We start from the raw sequence: 22,570 nt of genomic DNA, 5'->3' as shown, positions 1-22,570 counted from the left end.
CACAATGAATTGTCACAAAGCTAGCTAAAACCTAAAATAAGAAGTGAAATACCAGTCTTGTGGTAATACTCCTCTCAATCATTAACCCTTCTTCCATTCTATTATTATAATTAATATAACATAATGCAGCCATTATAATATGATATATTTTATAAATTTATAAAATTGCACATCTCTGTTTATATATGTATACATACCTTGATATTAAATAAAATTTTATATAATTTATGTATACCTATATATGTAAAAAAAGGTATTAATCATAACCCTAGTTTCTATCACTATGGATTAGTTTTGCCGGGATTGTCTCTTTTATGTACGTAGACTCCTATACTTTGTATCTTTTGTGTTCGGCTTGCTTTGCACAAAATTATGTTTGTGAGATTCAACTATGTTTGGATGTTTAGCTCATGCGTATCTAGTAGCCCTACTATCTATCTATCTATCTAAAATATTTCATTGTTTAAAAATATCAAAATTTATATATCCATCACACTATTGATAGATCGAGTTGTTACTTTTTAAAATTATTATGAGGCACATCATTGCAAAGAATGTATACATGTCCTCTGATGCATATGTGTCTGCAATTCCACTGGATAGCTCCCCCAGGAATGCAATTATTAAGTGACAGAATATGTATATTTTTAATTCATCAGAAAATACCAAAGGATTTCTCACAAAAATTCTAGTGGTTTACATTTTGAGAAGAAGTGTATTAGTTTCCATAGCTGTTGCCAAAGCTTGACCTCAGACCTTTCCGGGGGCCATCCCATTGCATGTTCAGTGGTACACATCAAGTGGTTTCACAGTGTGATTTCAATGGTTTGAACATCTTTCTCCAACTTGGTCATTTAGATATTCTGTTCTTTGAAGTGCCTATTCAAGACTTCTCCATTATCCTATCGGGTTATCTTATATTGATATTTTGGGGTTTATTAAGTATGGATAATAGCTCTTTGTTGGTCAGATATTAGGCAAATGTCTTCCTATTGTCTGGATTTATTCTTTACTCTCTTATTGGTGTCTTTTGATACCTGGATCAGTTTATTAGTGTTGTCTATAGTAAGCAATTCTTATGTCTTGTTCAAGAACTTTGGTATGCAAGGTTATATTTTAGAAGCTGAATGGTTTTTACCTTACACATTAGAGAAACAATCCCATTAGGACTGTTTGGTTGTCCTAGAGAAGAGAAGAGAATGGGTTTGGGCTAAACTTTATTTTTAAAGCTTTTTTGAAGTATAATTTTTTTTTTTTAGTTTTTCAAAGTATAATTTATATAAAATGACCTGCACATTCATGTGTATATTTTGATAAATTTGGTAGTTGTATAAACCTGGAAATCATCACCCCAATGAAGATAATAAATACAGTCATGGTCTATTAAGAGCTGCTTTATTCCCTTTTGCAATCCATACACTCTTCCATCCTAGATGGCCATTGTTCCTTTTGTGTCACAATACATTAGTTTATAATTTCCAGATTTTACATTAGTACAATTATGTAACATGTAGTTTTTTTTAATTGTTTGTTCTGGCATCATTCATTTGACATAATTGGTTTACGATGCATTCATGTTACATTATATATTTTTTGTTTCACTAGGCTGGGTTATATTTCAGTATTTATCCATTCACTGTTGATGAATATTTTGGTTGTTTTCAGTTTTGTGTTATCAGATGCCCAAACTTGGTATAAACATTCATGTTAAGTCTATATGGACATATATTTTCATTTCTCTTGTACAGACACCTAGGAATAGTTTAAAAATATATTTATGGAGTAACTATAGGCTTAACTGTCAGACTCTTTTCCAAAATGATGGTAGCATTTTTCATTTCCGCAAGCAATGCAGGAGAATTATAGAGTTCTTATCCAATTATTCCAGCACCATTTTTGGATAAAAAACATTATTTACTCATTGAATTTTTTCAGCATTTTTTTCCCAAATCAGGTGATGAGATATGTGTGTGGATCCATTTATGGATTCTATATGCTATTATTCAATTTTCTATATATCTACCTTTATGCCAATAAGATACTACCTTGATTACTGTGACTTTATAAACGTCTTGAAATAAGATAATAAAAAATTCTCCAACTTTGTTTTTCTTTTGGCTCGTACAGAACCTTTCTATTTTCATATAAACTATACTATCAGCATGTTCTCTCTTACCAAAAAAAACCTGTTGTGGTTTTGATCAGGATTCCAATAAATTTTGGGAGAATTGGCAAAACCACAATATTGAATCTTGTAATCCATGTTGATCATATACCACTCCTTGTATTTAGGTCTTTAATTTCTCTCAGCAACTTTTGGGAGGGTTCAGTGCACAAGTTTTGTTCATCTTTTTTTTTCAGATTTACTTTAAGTGTTTCATTTTATGGTATGACTTCATAATTTGTTTTAATTTCCTCTTATTTGTTATAATATATAAATTGTATATAAAATATATGTATATAAATTAAAATTTATCTTTATGAAAATCTTATAATCTGCAACCTTACTGAACTCACCCATTGGTTTTGTTATTTTTTGTGGATTACTTAGATTTTGTACATAGACAATTAAGTCTTCCTTAATTTTGCTGTTTTTGGTTGTTTGTTTTTGTTTTTTTGTTTTGTTTTGTTTTGTTTTGTTTTTTTGGTCTGTATGACTTCTGTTTCTTTTTGAATCCCAAACTATATTTTAGTATAATAATGAAGAGAAGTAGCAAAAAAAGAAAGAAAGAAAGAAAGAAAATTCCTTTCCTTGATACTGATGTTAAGCAGAAAACATTTATTTGAGTTTTTTGCAGACATTTGTGGTCATGCCTCATTTTTACCAAAATGTATCATCAAAGTGATAAATTGTATGAACGAGAGACTCTTCTTTAACCAAATAGTGAGATCTGGATGAGCTCCAGTTACGCTTTTCATCCTATTTTAATTTAGTTTATACTAAGTGAGAATCTTTAGAATTATGTAAACACTTTCAACTCATTAATTTAAACCATCATAGAATTCCTAGCAACAAAGAATTTCAACTTTAAAGGTATGCTAGATGCAGGTATACCCATACTCATAAATTTGCTATCTAATAGTTCAGTATGGTCTATCAGGAAATATGATTGATTCTAGAGGTTAATTGTACATTATACAGGACTGAAGACTGTCACATTTCCAGTTATGTCAGTTGATGCGATGAACAGAAGGAGATTGTTATTCTGTGATTAATAGGATAATACATGCTTTTGAATATTTCTCTCTCTCAAAAAAATGCATTTTGCTTTCACGTGAAGACAGATTGCAATACATACTTTTCTCTTATGTGAATATTTAGACTATCCTGTTTGTTGTTATAATTCAGAGAAAATAGACTCAGTTGTATTTATTATTTTTTTAAGATTTTATTTATTTGTCAGAGAGAGTGCAAGCAGGGGGAGTGGCAGACAGAGGGAGAAGCAGGCTTCCAGCCGAGCAAGGAGCTCAATGCAGGACTTGATCCCAGGACCCAGGATCATGACCTGAGCCAAAGGCATATGCTTAACTGACTGAGCCACCCAGGTATCCCTATTATTATATTGATAAAATAGTGATGGTATCTTAGTCTGAAAATCAATCTAAGACCAAGTTACAAATGCTTGGTAAATACTTGATAATGAAGTTAGGCTGATTAATCTGGCTAAAATATGGGGACCTACACAAATAGTAAACATTTTTGGTATAAGTTAGGTTGGAATAACTAGAAATATTTTACTTTATTTTATAGTGTCTATTTCTATGTTGAAATTCCCCATATTTTCCATTAGAGACTTAAACATGTTAATCGTAAATTAAAATTCTTTATCTGATGGCTTAAATATCTGTGTTTATTGTGTTTATGTTTACTGCTGACAGTATTTGTATGTGGGAATTCCATAATTTTTTATTGTGTGCAGAAATCAGTTTTAGAACAGGAAAGATTCAGACACTTCCCCCCGGCCCGGAAATTGCTACATGTTTCTTATACTAGGCTGATAGTATTGGAATTTAAGTTATTAATGCACTCATGGGTTAAGCTGGGTTTGTGTCATGGTTGTTATGGTTAATTTTAGGGTATGGATGATGACTTTACATTTCTCTTGCAGCTGGGGTGATGGAAGATTTTTCTCATTTTTCTGACTGCCTCCTCAATTTTTAACTTTTCATGTGCACTGGTGCTTCAGAGGAGGTCTCTCTCTCTCTCTCCCCCCCCCTCCCCTCTTGCTCATGTTCCGGTAGTGGTCCGCTACTTCTTGTTCCTGGTGTTTGCTAGTAGGCAGGGGGTGTTCTCTTTTATGTTGTCCAGCCTAAGTGTCAGGTAAGCTCTGTGTGTGTGTGTGTTTATATGTGTGTGTTTAATTCAAGATTTATTTTTAGAGAGAGAATGTGACTTGTGGTGGTGGCAGGGGGCAGAGGGAAAGGGAGAGAATTTCACAAAGACTCCCCACTGAGCACGGAGCCCACTGTGGGGCTTGGTCTCACGACCCTGAGGTCATGACCTGAGCCAAAATTATGAGTCAGATGCTTAACCCACTGAGATACCCAGGTGCCCCCAGGCTCTGTGTTTTCAGGTCTCAAAGATGCAACTTTCTCTCTGACTATGCCTCTCTTCCTCATTGTAGCTGAACTCTGCTTTGTATTGTTTATAGATTTATATTGAGACTTTTCCTGCTACTCCTCAAAGGTCAGGGACTTATAATAGTATTGCTGTAGGATTCTGAGCAAACCCAAATCACAGAGATGGGTTTTCTTTTACCTTCTGCCACTTTCAGAGTCACCACAACATAACCTAGGAGTATGGGTTTCACTAATTTTCTTTCAGGGATTTCAGGTTTATTTTCTGTTAGGGAAGTGTCTAAGGAAAACTTTTGCCTTTCCTGAAGACTGGCTACTCTGTTCCTCCAGACTGTACCCCAGTAGAGGCTTTCTTCCAATTCCCACCTAACCCTAACTTTCCTATGAGCACTGGTGAAGGTCTGTAGAATAGGTCCTTTGAGTAGGTATGAACTGCCCTATGTCTCTGTCTCCCAGTTTCTATCCTCTCCCTTTAGTGCACACTCAGCTTCAAAATATGTCTTGTCTAGCTTTATATAAAAATTCAATGTCATCCAAATAAAACTTTTCCTAGCTAGTTAAGTTAATTTCAATTGTGTATGGACAAGTGAGTAGGAAAGTCATTAAAATATTGAAAATGAAGAGGAAGGGGTAGCTCCATTATATATTAAAATATAAAGTTTCTTTAAAGTTGATAAAAACAGGTAACTGAATAGGAAAGTCATGTAAATATTGAAAATGAAGGAGAGGGGGTAGTTCCGTTACATATTAAAATATAAAGTTTCTTTAAAACAGCCCGGTTGTGGGGCACCTGGGTAGCTCAGTGGGTTAAAGCCTCTGCCTTCGGCTCAGGTCATGATCCCAGGGTCCTGGGATCGAACCCCACATCAGGATCTCTGCTCAGCAGGGAGCCTACTTCCTCCTCTCTTTCTGCCTACTTGTGATCTCTGTCAAATAAATGAATAAAATCTTAAAAAAAAAAAAAAAGCCTGGCTGTAGTGTCTAAATAGTCATATCAGCAATGAAACTGAATAGAAATCCAGCAATACACTGAAGTATATATGAAACTTTATGTCAAATATGGCCTCTCAAATAACTGGTGAAAAAATGGAAGTACTTATAAACAGTATCAAGACAACCAGGGAGACAATATTCTATTTATATATTACAAAATGCATTGGAAAGATGTCAACATAGATTAGACATAAAAAATGTGAAAATATGAGAACACATGAGTATTACAAATAGGTATGCCTGGCTTGCATTATAGCTCCAAGATTGTGGTCAGAAACTCAGTGGAGAGACAAATTCACTTTGGCATGTACAAGTGTTTAATGTTTATTTGCTGTTTTTATTTATTTGTTTTTGCCTGTAGAACATAGACTCTCTTTTGGATACATCCATATCCCTCCTTATTATCTTTTAGGAACTTGCTTTACCTAATTTCCTGCAAGGTCCCTGAAGTGATTTTAGTTCTCTGACTCACAAATATATAAAAATATAAAGTTTTATATATTTGTGAGTCAGAGAACTAAAATATATATATTATATATATTATATATTATACTTAATATATATTTATAATATATATATTATATATTATATTATATATAAATGCAGGGAAGGAAGAGGTAAATGCTCACTTATAACATCAGTTTATTCATTCTGAAGAAATAATACAGTTATTATTAGTAGATAATATAAAAACTTCCTTAGAGGGAAAAATGTTTGTATAAAACATGGTAATACTTAATAAGAGAGATTATGTTTAATTTTAGATATGCGTTGGATAAACAGACACATGCTGGTTGGGGTAAAGCATCTGACCATATCCAAACTTAACACTCTTGTCATGCAGTGAAAATACAAGCTTCCCCTTCCTGCTAGTATACTTCTATCATGTCAGGAGAGCCACAAAAACTAGAAAAAAAGCAAAGACAATGGCAATAACTTCTGCCGTGGGATGTGAAATTTGCTAGGCACATAAATGAAATGAAGGAACAGGAGTTAAGGCAGAGTACTACGAACAGGAGAAAGTATCATTTAATGGAATTCGAGTAAAGAAGAAAAACTAATTACCTTCACAACCTCTCATCTCCCTTTCCCTTTGTGCCTATGACATCTCCAAATGGCAGATACTTAAACTATATGCAAAATCAGAATTTGAATTTAGCCTTGTCCAGTTTTATTTTTTTATTTTTATTTTTTTTAGATTTTTATTTATTTATTTGACAGAGATTATAAGTAGACAGAGAGGCAGGCAGAGAGAGAGAGAGAGAGAGGGAAGCAGCCTTCCTGCTGAGCAGAGAGCCCGATGTGGGACTCGATTCCGGGACCCTGAGATCATGACCTGAGCCGAAGGCAGCGGCTTAACCCACTGAGCCACCCAGGAGCCCCACAGCCTTGTCCAGTTTTAGAAGCTAATGATAGGAAGGGAGTCTGGGTAGTTAAGTCCATTGAGCATCCCACTCTTGGTTTTGGCTTAGGCCATGATATGGTGGGTCATGAGATCAAGCCCCACATTGGGCTCCCTGCTCAGTGGGGTGTCTGCTTGAGATTCTCTTCCTCAACCTCGCATTCACACTCATACACTCTCTCTCTCCCAAATAAATAAATAAATCTTAAAAAAAAAAAAAAGGTGATGATAGGAGAATTTAGAAGAAAGCATCCAGAAAACTATGGGATCTGCTTGAAGTTCCAGTGAAAGGGTTGGATAAAAAATTCACTGGAATGTGATTAAAGGTAACGGAGAAAGTCATGTATTTAACGATCCAGACATGGCCTTGAAGTAAAAACAAGCCTGAAAATAAAATAATTTGGTGAAGAAATTTTAGTATTTTTATAACACCAATTTATGTAATGGGATCATTCATCATTATTCTATATAGAATTTCCAAAATGAAAGTGTCCTTTTAATTATAATGGTCCAGTATAGTCATTTTGTGTAGTTTTGTGTAAAAATCTCAAATTCATGAGAAGTTATTTATAAAAGCAGACACACATTTTTGAGTGTAAAAATTATATTTAAACTTTTCTGTTTTCCTTAATCACTTAGGCAAATGACAGAAAAAGTTTCAGTACATAATGATAATTTCTTCCATAAAAGTCAATATTATTGTACTTTAAAATTTTATAGTAGTGATATTTTTTGAGTGATTTTGTCTTTTTTATCAGAAAAGGGTCTGCCCTTTAGTGATAAAGCCATATGGATGTCATTATGTCACATAGATTCTGGAAAGCATAAGGCTACATTATTTAGATATTTAGAACAATATTGTAGTGCTATAAGTCTTAGTGGGATTTCATTGCTAAGAAAATACTTAGTTTCCATTGAATATATTTTTTTAAGATTTTATTTATTTATTTTACAGAGAGAGATCACAAGCAGGCAGAGAGGCAGGCAGAGAGAGAGGAGGAAGCAGGCTCCCTGCTGAGCAGAGAGCCCGATGCGGAACTCGATCCCAGGACCCTGAGATCATGACCTGAACCGAAGGCAGCGGCTTAACCCACCTAGCCACCCAGGTGCCCCTACACTGAATATTTATACTTCAATTTCACACTTTTTAGGAAGAAAAAATATAGCTAATTCTGAATTGACAATAGCATACTTGATTTTTTTTTTCTTCCAGACTGATGAATCTAACAGTAGCTAATTAATTACACACTACTTAAAGAGTTGGCTTTGAGAAATATTTACTGTTATTTACTGTTAGGAAAATATTAAAAATTTTACATTATAGAATATTTAGAAATGATAGAGGATATTTCTATACTAAGTATTAGGTATGCTTAGATAGGAAAAATGAATAGTTTAGAAAATTCATTTTGGGGGGTATTTAAATAAGATATGGAGAAAATTACAATTTCTAAGTTATGGCAAACATAATAAACATGCATCTATATATGATTAGAAAAGATCTGGAAATATTATTGCACCTCCCAAATAATCTCAATTTAGGTTTAAAAATGCATTATAAATCACTTAAATTTTCTCATTTGCTTTACTGAACTTCAAGAAAGTAGGTACTTACTACTTTGTCTATTTCTGCCTTGGATCAGTCCTACCAAATGAAATACAAAGCCCTTTACAAAAGATTAGAATAATTGCAGATCAATTAAGTACACACAGAGCAGAATATCCTGGAAAACTTTAGTAGAGTCATGCTCAGACTTTAAAATTCAAACTTCCTTGTATGATTGTCATATGGTGTCCATATCTGTTCAGAGACTGATATTCTAAGTCATTTATTTCACTGGAAGTTTCAGACTAAATTCTTCCCTGGGTTTTGACTGGACTATTGTTTCAATGTAATATCAGTTTGATACAAAAATTAAATTATAATAAAGTGTGTTTATTTAGCATTTGCAAATGAACACATTAATATGAATCACACTTGCCAGCAATACATTGTTTCCACATAGCTTTTATTTTGGATGTTTTTACTATCTGGAATGTCATCAGATCTTAGTAATCTGAAATGCCCACTGGCAGTACACATTCTTTCAATTCTGCATCATCATAATGTGTAATTTAATAATGGGATCCAATTTGTTCTCTGAGCATGAGCACTTTAATTATACAAAGTATAAATAGGGGAAGCTTGATAGCAAAAACACTTTTCCTCTGAAAAGTAATTCAAACCTATTTTTTTCTCCTGTTTCATCCATCATGTTATTCATTCTCAGCAAATAATTAAAAATGAATTTATTCACCTAGAATAACAAGCCATCCAAATCAAATTTATTAATTTCATATTAGTGTTTAAACATATACATAAATATATATCATCGTAACTCTTAAAATCAAGTGATGTAAACAAGGTAGTAAGATAATGGCATAAAATGGAAAGATACATGTGAAACAGTTAACATGAAAGTTACAATCTATGGTTTATAATAAAGCTGGCAATGTTTTTACTTCTGTAGACCTCCAAGTAAAGGAGGAATTCATTAACAGATTTATATTTACAATTACTCTGGGTTGTAATGTTTGTGGAAAGGATTATGAAAATATAATTAGCACATTTATTTCTCTTGTGTTCAATCACTTTGAAGTATGTATTTTTGGATTTTTTCTTAAACTTTATAGTTATTCTATTTAAAAAATATGTAAATTGGAATCTTCATCAGTGTTTACCATTAACCCTAGGATTTACTATAGACATGTATTGCATACATGACTTGGGCTGGGTCCAAGGATGAGCCAAAAGTGTCCTTGGCTTTGTACAGGATAGAAATCAAACTTGAGCCAGGAAGAAGTGAGAACAGAGTTTATTAAATAGAGTTATAAACTATAGCACATGGAGTGTCTGGGAAACTCAGAAGATGTGAATCTCTCTGTCATTTGAGATTAGGAGTTTATACTGGAAAGGGATCCAGATTACAGTCCAATCAAAGACACAAGTCAGGTGTCATTCCATAAATCATTGAAGGTAGACCTGTGTAAACCCAGATCTGTTCAAAGCTAATGTCTTGGGATGTGCTCAGGATCTGGTTATTCTTAGATGTTATCAGGTGAAGGGGGCCTGGGATGAAACTCAGAGAAGGATTAACTTTCTTGCTTCCCCCTTGGAGTGGGAACAGATCCTCTTTGATTTACTCAGATGCAAGGTGAAACATGGAACATGAGTAAATGGGGCCTAGCAGGGAAATGGTGGACATGGAGCCAATTTCCCTATCTCATATGTAGTAAAGAAGAACGAGAAGTATAAATAGGAAATAAAGACTGAGGTAAATTTATCAAAAGTTATCTTACGGGCACCTGGGTGGCTCACTCAGTTGAGTGTCTGCCTTCAGTTCAGGTCATGATCCCAGCATCCTGGAATTGAGCTCCCATCAGGCTCCCTGCTTAGTGTGGAGTTTGCTTTTTCCCTCTACCTCCCCCACTCATGATTCTCGTGAGTGCTCTTTTTCTCTTTCTCAAATAAATACGCAAAATCCTTTAAAAAAATCATAGACACATTACCTTTATTTTGATAGTATTAAGTCATTATATATGTGTTTTATTCCATTCTTGAATTGGGATCACATGAGATGAGAATCTATACATCTACCAATTGTTGTATTACATGCAAAATCTAGAAGGCACCTTGAATACCATAGATGAATTAGATTGTCAGAATTACACCTATGCAAAATGTGGCTGAATTTCTACCCATAGAGTTAAAATATATATATATATACTTTATATATATTATATATGCAATTACTCTGTATATATATCTCTATATACTATATCTATATATACTCTGTATATATATCTCTATATAGAATTACCCAATTATATATACAATTACTATATAATATAAAATATATTATAATATATAATATATATAATATAGAATATATAAACACAGATACATATGTATACATACATATAAACATACATATATATACATACACACACACACACACACACACACACATATATATCCCCTAATCCAAAATATTTTTCTAGGAAACATTTCCTGCAAGCTAGAATATAAATGAGTAAAAAATGATTCTTTCTGGTCATGAAGGTATAGATTTTGATGACAGGAAATAACCTTTGAAAGCCAAATTACAGATCATTAGTCATGTTCATAGGCAGTGCAAATCATGCCACCCAGCTATCCAGACCTTCTAGTCTACCTGTCATTTGTGTGGTATAGTTGCTCTTCCCTGTGAGTTCACTGGATGAATCCTCCTTGTTCTTACCTAAAGTACCTGTTACTTAAAGTAACTTTAAGTAACCTAAAAGTACCTGTTACCTCAAGTAACTTTCCTGTTTTGTAATGGATACCATTTTTTCTCCAGTGTGAGTCCTGTCTTTTGAAGTACAATCTCTTTCTTCTTTGTAAGAATTCACTCCCACAGGAAAAAATATGCAGTAACAATTACATATAAAATAATAACTAAATAAGAAATCATCTCACTGGATTCCATCCTCTCCTTTATAGAAAGGGTTATGAGAAAAATTTTATACACTAGATCTATACATCATCTTGTATTCCCTATTGTATCTAATCTAAATGTACACCCCAAAGATTTCAATAACCAATCACTCACGAGCTTATCAAATCCACCAGCAATCCCAATTTTTTTATTTTAATTTTAATTTTTTTATTTTTTTATACACACATATATATATATATATTTTTTTAAGATTTTATTTTATTTATTTGAGAGAGAGAGACAGTGAAAGAGAGCATGAGCGAGGAGAAGGTCAGAGAGCGAAGCAGACTCCCCATGGAGCTGGGAGCCTGATGTGGGACTCGATCCCGGGACTCCAGATCACGCCCTGAGCCGGAGTCAGTCGTTTAACCAACTGCGCCACCCAGGCGTCCCTATACACATATATTTTTATCCCCAGGGGTACAGGTCTGTGAATCGCCAGGTTTACACACTTCACAGCCCAGTTTTTTGTTGTTGATCTCTTACATTTTTATTATTGAAGTATAGTTGGCAATGTTATATTAGTTTCAGGTCTACATCATAGTAATTCAGCAATTCTGTACACAGAGCTTACCACAATAATTGTAGTTACCATCTGTCACCATAAAATGTTATTACAGTACTATTGACTATATTCCTGATGCTGTACTTTTTATCTCCATAAGTTACTTATTTTATAGCTGGAAGTTTGTTTCTTTTGATCTGCTCCACTTATTTCTTCCATCTCCCACACACCTCCCCTCTGAAAACCACCAATTTTTTTCTCTGTAGTTATGAAACTCTTTCTGTTTGGGGGAGGTGTTCATTTCTTTGTTCATTCATTTTTTTTTTCAATTCCACATTTAAATAAAATCATGTGGTACTTCTTTTTGTCTGACTTATTTCACTTTGCATAATACTTTCTAGGTTTATCCATGTTGTCACAAAGGCAAGATATCATTTTTCTTATGGCTGTGTAATGTGTGTGTGTGTGTGTGTGTGTGCATACTACACCTTCTTTATCCATTCATCTATCTTGGGTTGCTTCCATATCTTGGGTATTATAAATAACACTGCAATAAATATAGAAATGCATAAATCTTTTTGAATTACTGTTTTTTTGGGGTATATATAAATACACGTAGTGGAAATACTGGATCATATGACATTTCTACTTTTAATTTTTTAAAAGATTTTATTTATTTATTTGACAGAGAGAGAGAAACAGTGAAAGAGGGAACACAAGCAGGGGGAGTGGGAGAGAGAGAAGCCAGCTTCCCGCTGAGCAGAGAGCTCAATCCCAGGGCTCAATCCCAGGACCCTCGGATCATGACCTGAGCTGAAGGCAGCCTGTTAACAACTGAGCCACCAAGGTAACCCTCTATTTTTGATTTTTTGAGGGAATTTCATGCTATTTTCCATAGTGGGTGTACCACTTTGCATTCCCACCAACCATGCAAGAGGGCTCCCTTTCCCCTGACCAACACTTCTTATTTTTTTGTCTTTTTAATTCTAGCTATTCTACCTTGTGTGAATTGATATCTGGTTTAGATTAGCATTTCCCTGATGATGAGTGATGTTGAGCATCTTTGCATGTGTCTGTTGGCTTATTGAAAAGATTGTCTTTTCCCCATTGTGTATACTTGCTTCCTTTATTGTTGATTAATTGACCATATAAATATAGGTTATTACTAGATTCTCTGTCCTCTTCCATTGATCTATGTGTCTGTTTTTGTCCCAGTACCATACTGTTTTGATTACTATTGTTTTGTGTATATCTTGAAATTTGGGACTGTGGTATCTTCAGCTTTGTTCTTCTTTTTCAAGATTGCTTTCACTCTTTGGTGGTTCCATAAAATTTTTGGTACTATTTGTTAGAGTTCTGTGAAAAATGCTATAGGTATTTTGATGGAGATTGGCTTGAATCTGTAGATTGTTTTGCGGAGTATGAACATTTGAACAATATTAATTCTTCCAATTTGTGAGCACTAATTATCTCTCCATTTATTTATTTAATTTGTTGTCTTCAGGTTTTTTTTTTTTTTTTTTTTTTTCATCAGTATCTTTTAATTTTCAGTGTGTAGGTGCTTCACCTCTTTGGTTAAATTTATTCCTAGGTATTCTCTTGTTGCAATGGTAAATAGGATTGTTTTCTTAAATTTCCTTCTGCAACTTCATTATTAGTGTATAAAAACAACTGATTTTTCTATATTAATTTTGTATCCTACATGTTTTCTGAATTCATTTATTCTAATCATTTGTTGTTAGAGTCTTTTGGGTTTTCTTTTTTTTTTTAATATTTTATTTATTTATTTGACAGAGAGAGATCACAAGTAGGCAGAGAGGCAGGCAGAGAGAGAGAGAGAGGAGGAAGCAGGCTCCCTGCTGAGCAGAGAGCCCGATGCGGGACTCGATCCCAGGACCCTGAGATCATGACCTGAGCCGAAGACAGCGGCTTAACCCACTGAGCCACCCAGGCGCCCCTGGGTTTTCTATATATAGCATGTCATTTGCAAATAAGATGTGTTTTTAGTTCTCCCTTACCAATTTGGATGCAAATTATCATTGGTTTTGATCACTCTAAAACAGCTGAAGCAATTGATCACTCATCTTACACTTTAAAGGTCACTTGTTTGGCTTCAAGTAGAATTTTGATTACCTTCCTCAGATCTCACTGAAGGTTCCAGCCCATTTTTCTTAACTGTCTCTGTCTCCTTCTCTTTAATCCCTCTACATGTTGGAGTTCCTCAGTCCCCAAACTCATTCCTTTTTTCCCCAGTTTGCCCTTTCTTCAAGGAGCTTATCCAGAAACTGTTATCTCTAGCATGATACCCATACATTTACAGCTCTCTTTTTGAACTTTCTTCTGACTTCCAGACTTGCATAGTGAATGATTTGCTCAGTACCCAATCTGAAGTCTAACTGACGTTTTAAACTTGACATGTCCAAAACAAATCATTTGCTTTCTTCTATCCTCTAGGGAAATTTACATCTCCCTCTAGTCACACCATCTCAATAAATGGCATCACTCACCATTACTCCTTTTTTCAGGCCTAAATCTAAAGGTTGTCCCTTAACCCTCTTTTTTACTTTAAGCCATTTATTTAATCCATTAGGAATTTCTGTTGACTCTATCTCTATGGTTGGCCTTTATCTACACGAATCCCCTGTGGTCCTCATCTCTTGGTGCTCATGTTCTATGTTAATGTCCTCCTCTTGAATGTAAATCTCTTCTTGAGACCCATGGTTTCCTTCTAGCCAGAAAAGTAAGACAGAAATGAGAGTGTTTACAGACATAATTAAAGTCTGAATCAGTTAATGTTGAGTTAATTAAAAAGATTATTTTAGTGGCCTTGACTTAACCAGGGGAAAGCCCTTTGAAGAGGCATGAGCCCTTTCTGAGCTCAGAGATGCTGAGGGATATTGCAAGGCAATAGGATATGTGTCCAAATATGTGGAATTATTTGAGAGAAGCTCTCCGAAACCAAAAGAATAACAGCAACTTCTTATCCTGCCCCTGGAGACTAAAATTCAAGTGCTCTAGTTTATTTTGTTAGTAAAGCTTCATGGATGAAATAACTTCGTAAAGGAAATTATAGAGGACTCTCCGTTAATTAATTTTCTGACACAATTAGGTTTATATAACACTAAAATGAAATAAAGTGCTCAGAGATACAACTCGGTGTAAATGTATACTTAATGGCATGAAGAGATAGTCATGGCAGAATCAAAGTGCCATAGTATAGAGGAAAGAGAACCAAAAGAAAAATGCCAAGTTCACATTTCTGACTGACACTGAATTCAGTTTCCATACTTTTCTAATAATATGCTAGTATGTACAACTGACAGAGACAAAATGACAGACCTCAGGTCTGAGTATATTGTAGGACCATCTGAGTATAATGTTTTTTTTTTATGTCCTTTGTTCCTAAATCCAGGTCAGTAGGCATAAAGTTAAATATCTTATTCTATGAGGATGATGAGAGCAGGCTGCTTTCATAAAAGCTTAGGGATTTAGGGTTAACAACATGCATTTGTATTAAGGATGGTAAGATTTACCATTCATTTTAAAACACATCATTGCTTTTATTATGTGGCTATTTTTGACACCTAAATGAATGAAGCTGCATCATAAATATGTATGTGTGTTTATTCTCGAGGAGAACCCAGAAGAACTAGAGAAAATGATTCAAGAGCATAGCCACTCTCAGTGGTACTTCTGATGGAAACACACGTGCACTGTTATAAGGAGATCAGGCTCTCTCTGAGTTAATATAGAAATCAGTAGTCTTCTATGGAAGAGAGGTACAACATGAAAGAGACATGAGTTCTTTGGCTAACATCATGGAAAGGATTGCTCCTGAGGGAAATTATGCTAGCAATTGGGTTGCTCATTTGTTATTGGATTTTTGTCTAGCAATGTTGTCTGTGCTTTGATCAGCAGCAACTTTTATTTATAACTGAAACCTTTCCAGTACAGGTACCACAGGAATTAATGATAATGGAGGGTGCTTCCCGTTTATGAATAGTAACTATACTAAATCTAGAATTAACTTGAATATTAAAGACCTCTATAAACCTAGTAATGACTGAGTTACTAACCAAGTCACACTATCATTCTAATTAATAAATCAAAAGAAAAAAAAACCCTTCACACATTTTTTAAAGACCACGAATTCAAAAAAATAATATTAAAACACACTTTATTGGGAAGGTTAGAGATAGCATTACTTTATTTGGCTTGGGTTTTGTGTGTATGTGTGTGTATAAGTTTTTATTTAAATTCCAGTTTAACACACAGTGTATTATTAGATGTAGGTGTACAGTTTAGTGATAAAACACACACAACACCTGGTGCTCATCACAATAAATGCACTATTGAATACCCATCATCTATTTAATTCATCCCCCCACCCATCTTCCCTCTGATAACCATCAGTTCTCTATAGTTAACAGTCTGTTTCTTGGTTTTCTTCTCTTTTTTTTCCTTTGATCATTTGTTTTGTTTCTTAAATTACACATATGCGTGAAAGCTATGGTATTTGTCTTTTTCTGCCTGATTTATTTCACTTAGCCTGATACTCTCTAGCTCCATCCATGCCAATGCAAATGACAAGATTTTATTCTTTTTTATGGCTGAGTAATACTCCATTGTATATCTATACCACCTCTTCTTTATCGACTCATCAGTTGATGGACACTTAGCCTGTTTCCATAATTTAGCTATTTATAGACAATGCTGTTATAAATATCACAGTGCATGTATCACTTTGAATCAGTGTTTTTGTATTCTTTGAGTAAATACATAGTAGTGCAATTGCTAGTTTATAGGGTAGCTCTACTTTTAACTTTTTGAGGAAACATCATACTGTTTTCCAGAGGGACTGTTCCAGTTTGCATTCCCACCAACAGTGCGAGAAGGCTCCATTTTCTCCACATCCTCTCGAAATCTGTTGTTTCCTGCGTTGTTGATTTTAGTCATGCTGACAGGTGTGAGGTGGTATCTCATTGTAGTTTTGATTTGTATTTCCCTAATGATGAGTGATGTTGAGCATCTTTTTGTGTGTCTATTGGCCATCTATCTGTCTATTGGCCATCTGTCTGTCTTTTTTTGCAAAATGTCTATTCATGCCTTCTGCTCATTTTTAACTAGACTGTGTTTTCTGGGAAAACTGGACAGCAACATGCAGAAGAATGAAACTGGAACACTTCCTTACACAAAACATAAAAATAAATTCAAAATGGATTATCCGTTCTGATAACCTAAGTCTCTTGATTGGAGCATTTAGTCCATTTACAGTCAGAGAAATTACTGATATGAATTTAGTGCCATTTTAATACTTGTTTTGTCATTGTTTCTTGAAATTTTCTCTGATCCTTTTTAGGCTTTGTCACTTTTGTTCTTTCTTTTCCATTCATAGAGTCCCATTTAATATTTCTTACAGGGCTGGCTTAGTGGTCACAAACTCTTTTCGTTTTTGTTTGGGAAACTCTTTATCTCTCTTTCTATTTTGAATGATAGCCTTGCTGGACAGAGTATTCTTGGCTGCATATTTTCCCCTTCAGCACATTGAATATATCATGCTACTTTCTTCTTGCCTGCCAAATTTCTGTGGAACGATCTGCTACTAGCCTTATTTATCTTCCCCTGTAAGTTAGGGACAGACTTACTTTGTCTTGCTGTTTTTAGGATTTTTTTTATCTCTATATTTTGCAAATCTAACTAAGAAAGTGGATTAAAGGCCTAAATGTGAGACATGAAACCATCAAAATCCTAGAGAAGAACGCAGGCAATAACCTCTTTGAACATCAGCCAGAGCAACTTTTTTCATGTCTCCTGAGGCAAGGGAAACAAAAGCAAAAATAAACCTTGGTACTTCATCAGGATAAAAACTTCTGCACAGCATAGAAAGAATCAACAAAACTGAAAGGCAGTGGGAGAAGATATTTGCAAATGATAAATATATATATATATTTTTTAAATATTTTATTTATTTATTTGATAGACAGAGATCACAAGTAGGCAGAGAGGCAGGCAGAGAGAGAGAGAGAGGAGGAAACAGGCTCCCTGCTGAGCAGAGAGCCCAATGTGGAGCTCAATCCCAGGATCCTGGGATCATGACCTGAGCTGAAGGCAGAGGCTTTAACCCACTGAGCCACCCAGGCACCCACAAATGTTATATTTGATAAAGAGTTAATATCCAAAATGTATGAAGAACTTATAAAATTCAACACCACCCAAAATGATTAATTCAGTTAAGAAATAAGCAAAAGACATGAACAGACATTTCTCCAAAGAAGACAACAGATGGCCAACAGTCACATGAAAAGATGTTCAACATCACTCATCATTAGGGAAATGCAAACCAAAACAACAGTGAGATATCACCTCACACCTGTCAGAATAGCTAAAATCAATAATGCAGGAAAAAAAAAAACAGGTGTTAGGATGTGAAGAAAGGAAACCCTCTTTCAGTGTTTGTGGGCATACAAACTGGTGCAGTCCCTCTGGAAAACAGTATGATGTTTCCTCAAAAGTTAAAAATAGAACTACCCTCTGATCTAGCAATTGCACTACTATATATTTACCCAAAAAGTACTAAAATACTAATTCAAAGGAATATATGCACTGTGATGTTTATAGCAGCATTGTCTACAATAGACAAATTATGGAAACAGGCCTAGTGTCCATCAACTGATAAATGGGTAGTGTTTTTAATAGTAGAACACCTGAGAGGTCATTAATAGTCTGGCAAAACTCTTAGTATGGTATTTTTAATATTCTAGTTATTCAGTAGATATTATTAGCATCAGGCACTGTGGTGGTTTCAAAGGATGCCAAGATAAATATATAGAAAATACTTGCTACCATGTAATGAGTACAATAGCAGACAAGAATAGAACCACATATGTGCAAAAGAATGAATGTGTGTTAGACAGTGTTCACAGCATATGTTCCACTGGTAAGGAGATGCAGATTAGAAGACATCTGCATGGGGGGAAACCTCTCATTTTCAAAATTCTAAATTTCAAAATTCTTGATTTTGAAAACGTACATACCTTTAAATTAAAATACTACAAAAAATTTTTGATAAACTTTAATCAATCAAAAATTGTGATTAGTTTGCCCAAGAAATTCCAATAAATATAATGGGTATTAAACTTTTCTACTGTATATATTTAAAACTAAAAATAATTTGCCTTTTTAAGGTTTTATGTCACTTTTATTTAAAGGCTTAGATATTTGACCCATTCACTTGGTATGTTTGAGTTGAAGCAGGTAAACAGAAATTGAATGATAATTATGTAACCATATGCTTTTATGGCTATTTCTTAAAGATAATATTCAAGAACAAAAGCTCTAATTTCTCTATGGTTCACTTCTCTATTTACTGGCAGTTTACTTAATTAGCATTTAAATCTTTGTTGCCTTTTTATAATTTCATGATTCCAGGAATTTTGATCTTGCTCTGCTTTACTTCTTCCTTATATACACTTTCCCTAGATAATGTCTTGTAATGGATATGCCATGATTTCTGTCTATTATCCCTCAGAATTATTCCAAAAATCTGTATTCTCTGCTCTATACCAACTGCCATTATAACTCTGGGCTATGTCAGTTTTTTGTTTTTTTTTTTTTTAAAGATTTTATTTATTTAAGATATGGTGTGGGAGAGAGGGGGCTCCCCTCTGAGCAGGAATATTGATGCCGGGCTTGATTCTAGGACCCTGGGATCATGACCGGAGCTGAAGGCAGACACTTAACTGAGCTATTCAGGCACCTTCTCAACCATCTTCTAATTGGCTGCTCAGTCACTCTTTTCTCTCCACTTTAGCCCATTCTCTTTGCTGCCTATGTGATTGTCTCAAAAGTCTTTTTGTTTGTTTGTTTGCTTGGTTTTTTTTTTTTTTTTCCCACTTAAATAACTCTGGTAGTAAGGTATTGAACAGACCAGGAAGCCCAACAGTTTATTCACAAGCTTTTACTTTTTTCCATGACCATCTCTTGACATTCCACTTTTGTATTCTGTCTTCTTCTGTACTACAAACCTCACTGTATTCTGTCCATAGTGAATGTCTTACTGATGCTTGAACATGTCCTGATACTATTTTCTAAAAGTTGCTAATCCTTCTCCTGTATGACTCTTTGTCTATAATATTTCTTGATTCTTCAGGCAATTTCTCACTGAATTTGCCTTCTTTTACCAACTATATCTACCTCCAAATATGAGATAACACATATGTTAATGGCTTAAATTTTAAAGGAGTTGAGTAGTATAAAAATGTGTGTGTGTGTGTGTGTGTGTGTGTGTTAGGAGAAATAAGAGACAAGGAGAATAAGGGAGGGGCAAGTTGTGGAAGCAAAGAACAAATAGCAGTAACTTCAGTAATTCAGAACAAGAGTTTGAAAACCCTTCATTTTTTTTTCATTTAGTCTAGTGTTACCCCAATATTTGGTGAGAGTAACACGTTTTATTGCTTTCCTTGTAAATAACAGAACCAAAAAATTCAGGAGTTACATTCTACAGCCAATTCCATTTAAAGATGGAACAAACTGCTTAGAAAATTTAGGCAAAATTCCCAGCAGCTTGGTTTTGATTATCTAGGCAATTGAAGCAAAAACAGTTTTAATGCTTGAATTAAGCAAGTGATTGCCTAAACTCTTCACTTCACTTTAGCTATGGAGACAAACACTTCATTGGCTTTCTCCCTAATCATACTTTTTCTGTCACAAATCACTAGATAGTTTCATGTATACATACAATTTAGAACTCTAATTACTTAACTGGTAAGTTTAATAATGCACAAGTAATAAAAAAGGAGGCAAACTTTGCATGGCTTCATTATTCAGAGTCATTCTAGAATTATTTTTGTAAATTGTCTCATACAGTAGAAAATCTGAACACTAAGAAATGAAAAAATTATTTTTTCTCATAACAAGGAATAGAAATATGAGTAAAACCTCAGTGTGGAATATTTGTTCCCTCTGTGTTCAGACACATAAGAAGTACTCACCATGTGACATCTGTAATATTAATCACCTTTATTTGCAAAAACATGTATCATGTTATTTGAACGTAATTAGATTCTTAGAATTTCTCATAAGTATTTGAACATTGTAAATTAAGGACATTGTAATTACTCTCTTAATTTTGAAGGTAAACTACACTAATTAGTTTTGACCCAAATTTATTGTTCTTTTTTTTTTCCTTCCCACACAGGCATTCTCTGATTAATTTTCTTTACCTTCCTATTGTAGTTTATTTTCTCACTAATTTTATGCAAGTAATTAATTTGTTTTACATTTGCTAGTGATGTGGCTTACTAAGCCTCTACATTTAGCCTCTTGGTAGTTGCAGCACACATTATATTTTAGCTAACTAGCTTATGTGCAAAGCAATAAACTGAGTGCAGCCTGGCAAGGCCAAACTGCCCACAGATGGAAAGCTCATTCAAATCATTTTCAGTTCCACTTTATTATATTTAAGCCTAAACTTCCTTGAACTTAATTCCCACCTTCCCTTAAATCTTCCCTTAAAAAATTACTATGTCCTTGTTCTTATTTTGGTCTTTCTTTTTCTCTTTCTTTTCTTTTTAGCTAGATTTACTGTGAAGTATAATACATGACAAAGAGTCATAAAATCATGAAAGTATTGCTTAAAAAATTATTGTAGAATGTTCAGCTATATAACTACCACACAGATGAAGGAACAGAATATTGCCAATACCCTAACCACCTCCAACCCCGAAGGGAACCTCTTCCTAGAACGGAGCCCATTCTCTAAACTAACTCCCCCAACTTTTATTGCAATCCCTGTTTTCATTCAAGGATACTGTATTAGTCTGCTTAGACGATGTAACAAATTACCAGAGAGTAGGTGGCATTAACAGAAACATTTCTTTCTCATAGTTCTGGAAGCTGGGAAGTCAAAGGTAGAAGGACAGGCAGATTCAGTTCTCGGTGAGGGCCCATTTTCTGATTTGAAGATAGCTGCCTTCTCATTGTGTCCTCACATAGCAGCGTGTGTTAGAGGAAACAAGCTCTCTCTTACCTCTTCTTATAAGGGAACTCCTCTCATCATGAGGGCTCCACTCCCAGGAGTTAGTTACCTCCCAAAGGCCCCATTTCCAAACACCATCACATTAGGCCCGAGTATTATAACATATTAATTTGTTTGTTTGTTTTGTTTTGTTTGTTTATTTGACAAACAAATTTTGTTTATTTATCTGACAGAGACCACAAGTAGGCAGAGAGGCAGGCAGAGAGAGAGAGGGAGGCAGGCTCCCCACTGAGCAGAGAGCCCGATGCGGGGCTCAATCCCAGGAGCCTGGGGTCATGACCTGAGCCGAAGGCAGAGGCTTTAACCCACTGAGCCACTGAGGTGCCCCATCAACAAATTAATTTGGAGAAACAAAGCATTCAGTCCATAGCAGGTAATATCCATTTATTTAATTCCAAAATTGTCCTAAGTTTTTTCAGTTTTTAGGTTTTATCTAAATGGAATCCGATATTAAGTATATATTATTTTGTATATCTGCCTTATCTTTTAAACTTTATTCCATAAGACATCATTAGCATTGTATGTAACTGTTTCATTCA

The sequence above is a fragment of the Neovison vison genome, chromosome 13, assembly GCF_020171115.1.
Source record: "Neovison vison isolate M4711 chromosome 13, ASM_NN_V1, whole genome shotgun sequence".
Taxonomy (NCBI): domain Eukaryota; kingdom Metazoa; phylum Chordata; class Mammalia; order Carnivora; family Mustelidae; genus Neogale; species Neogale vison.
The sequence above is the reverse complement of the archived record's forward strand: the minus strand, read 5'-3'. Positions refer to the sequence as shown.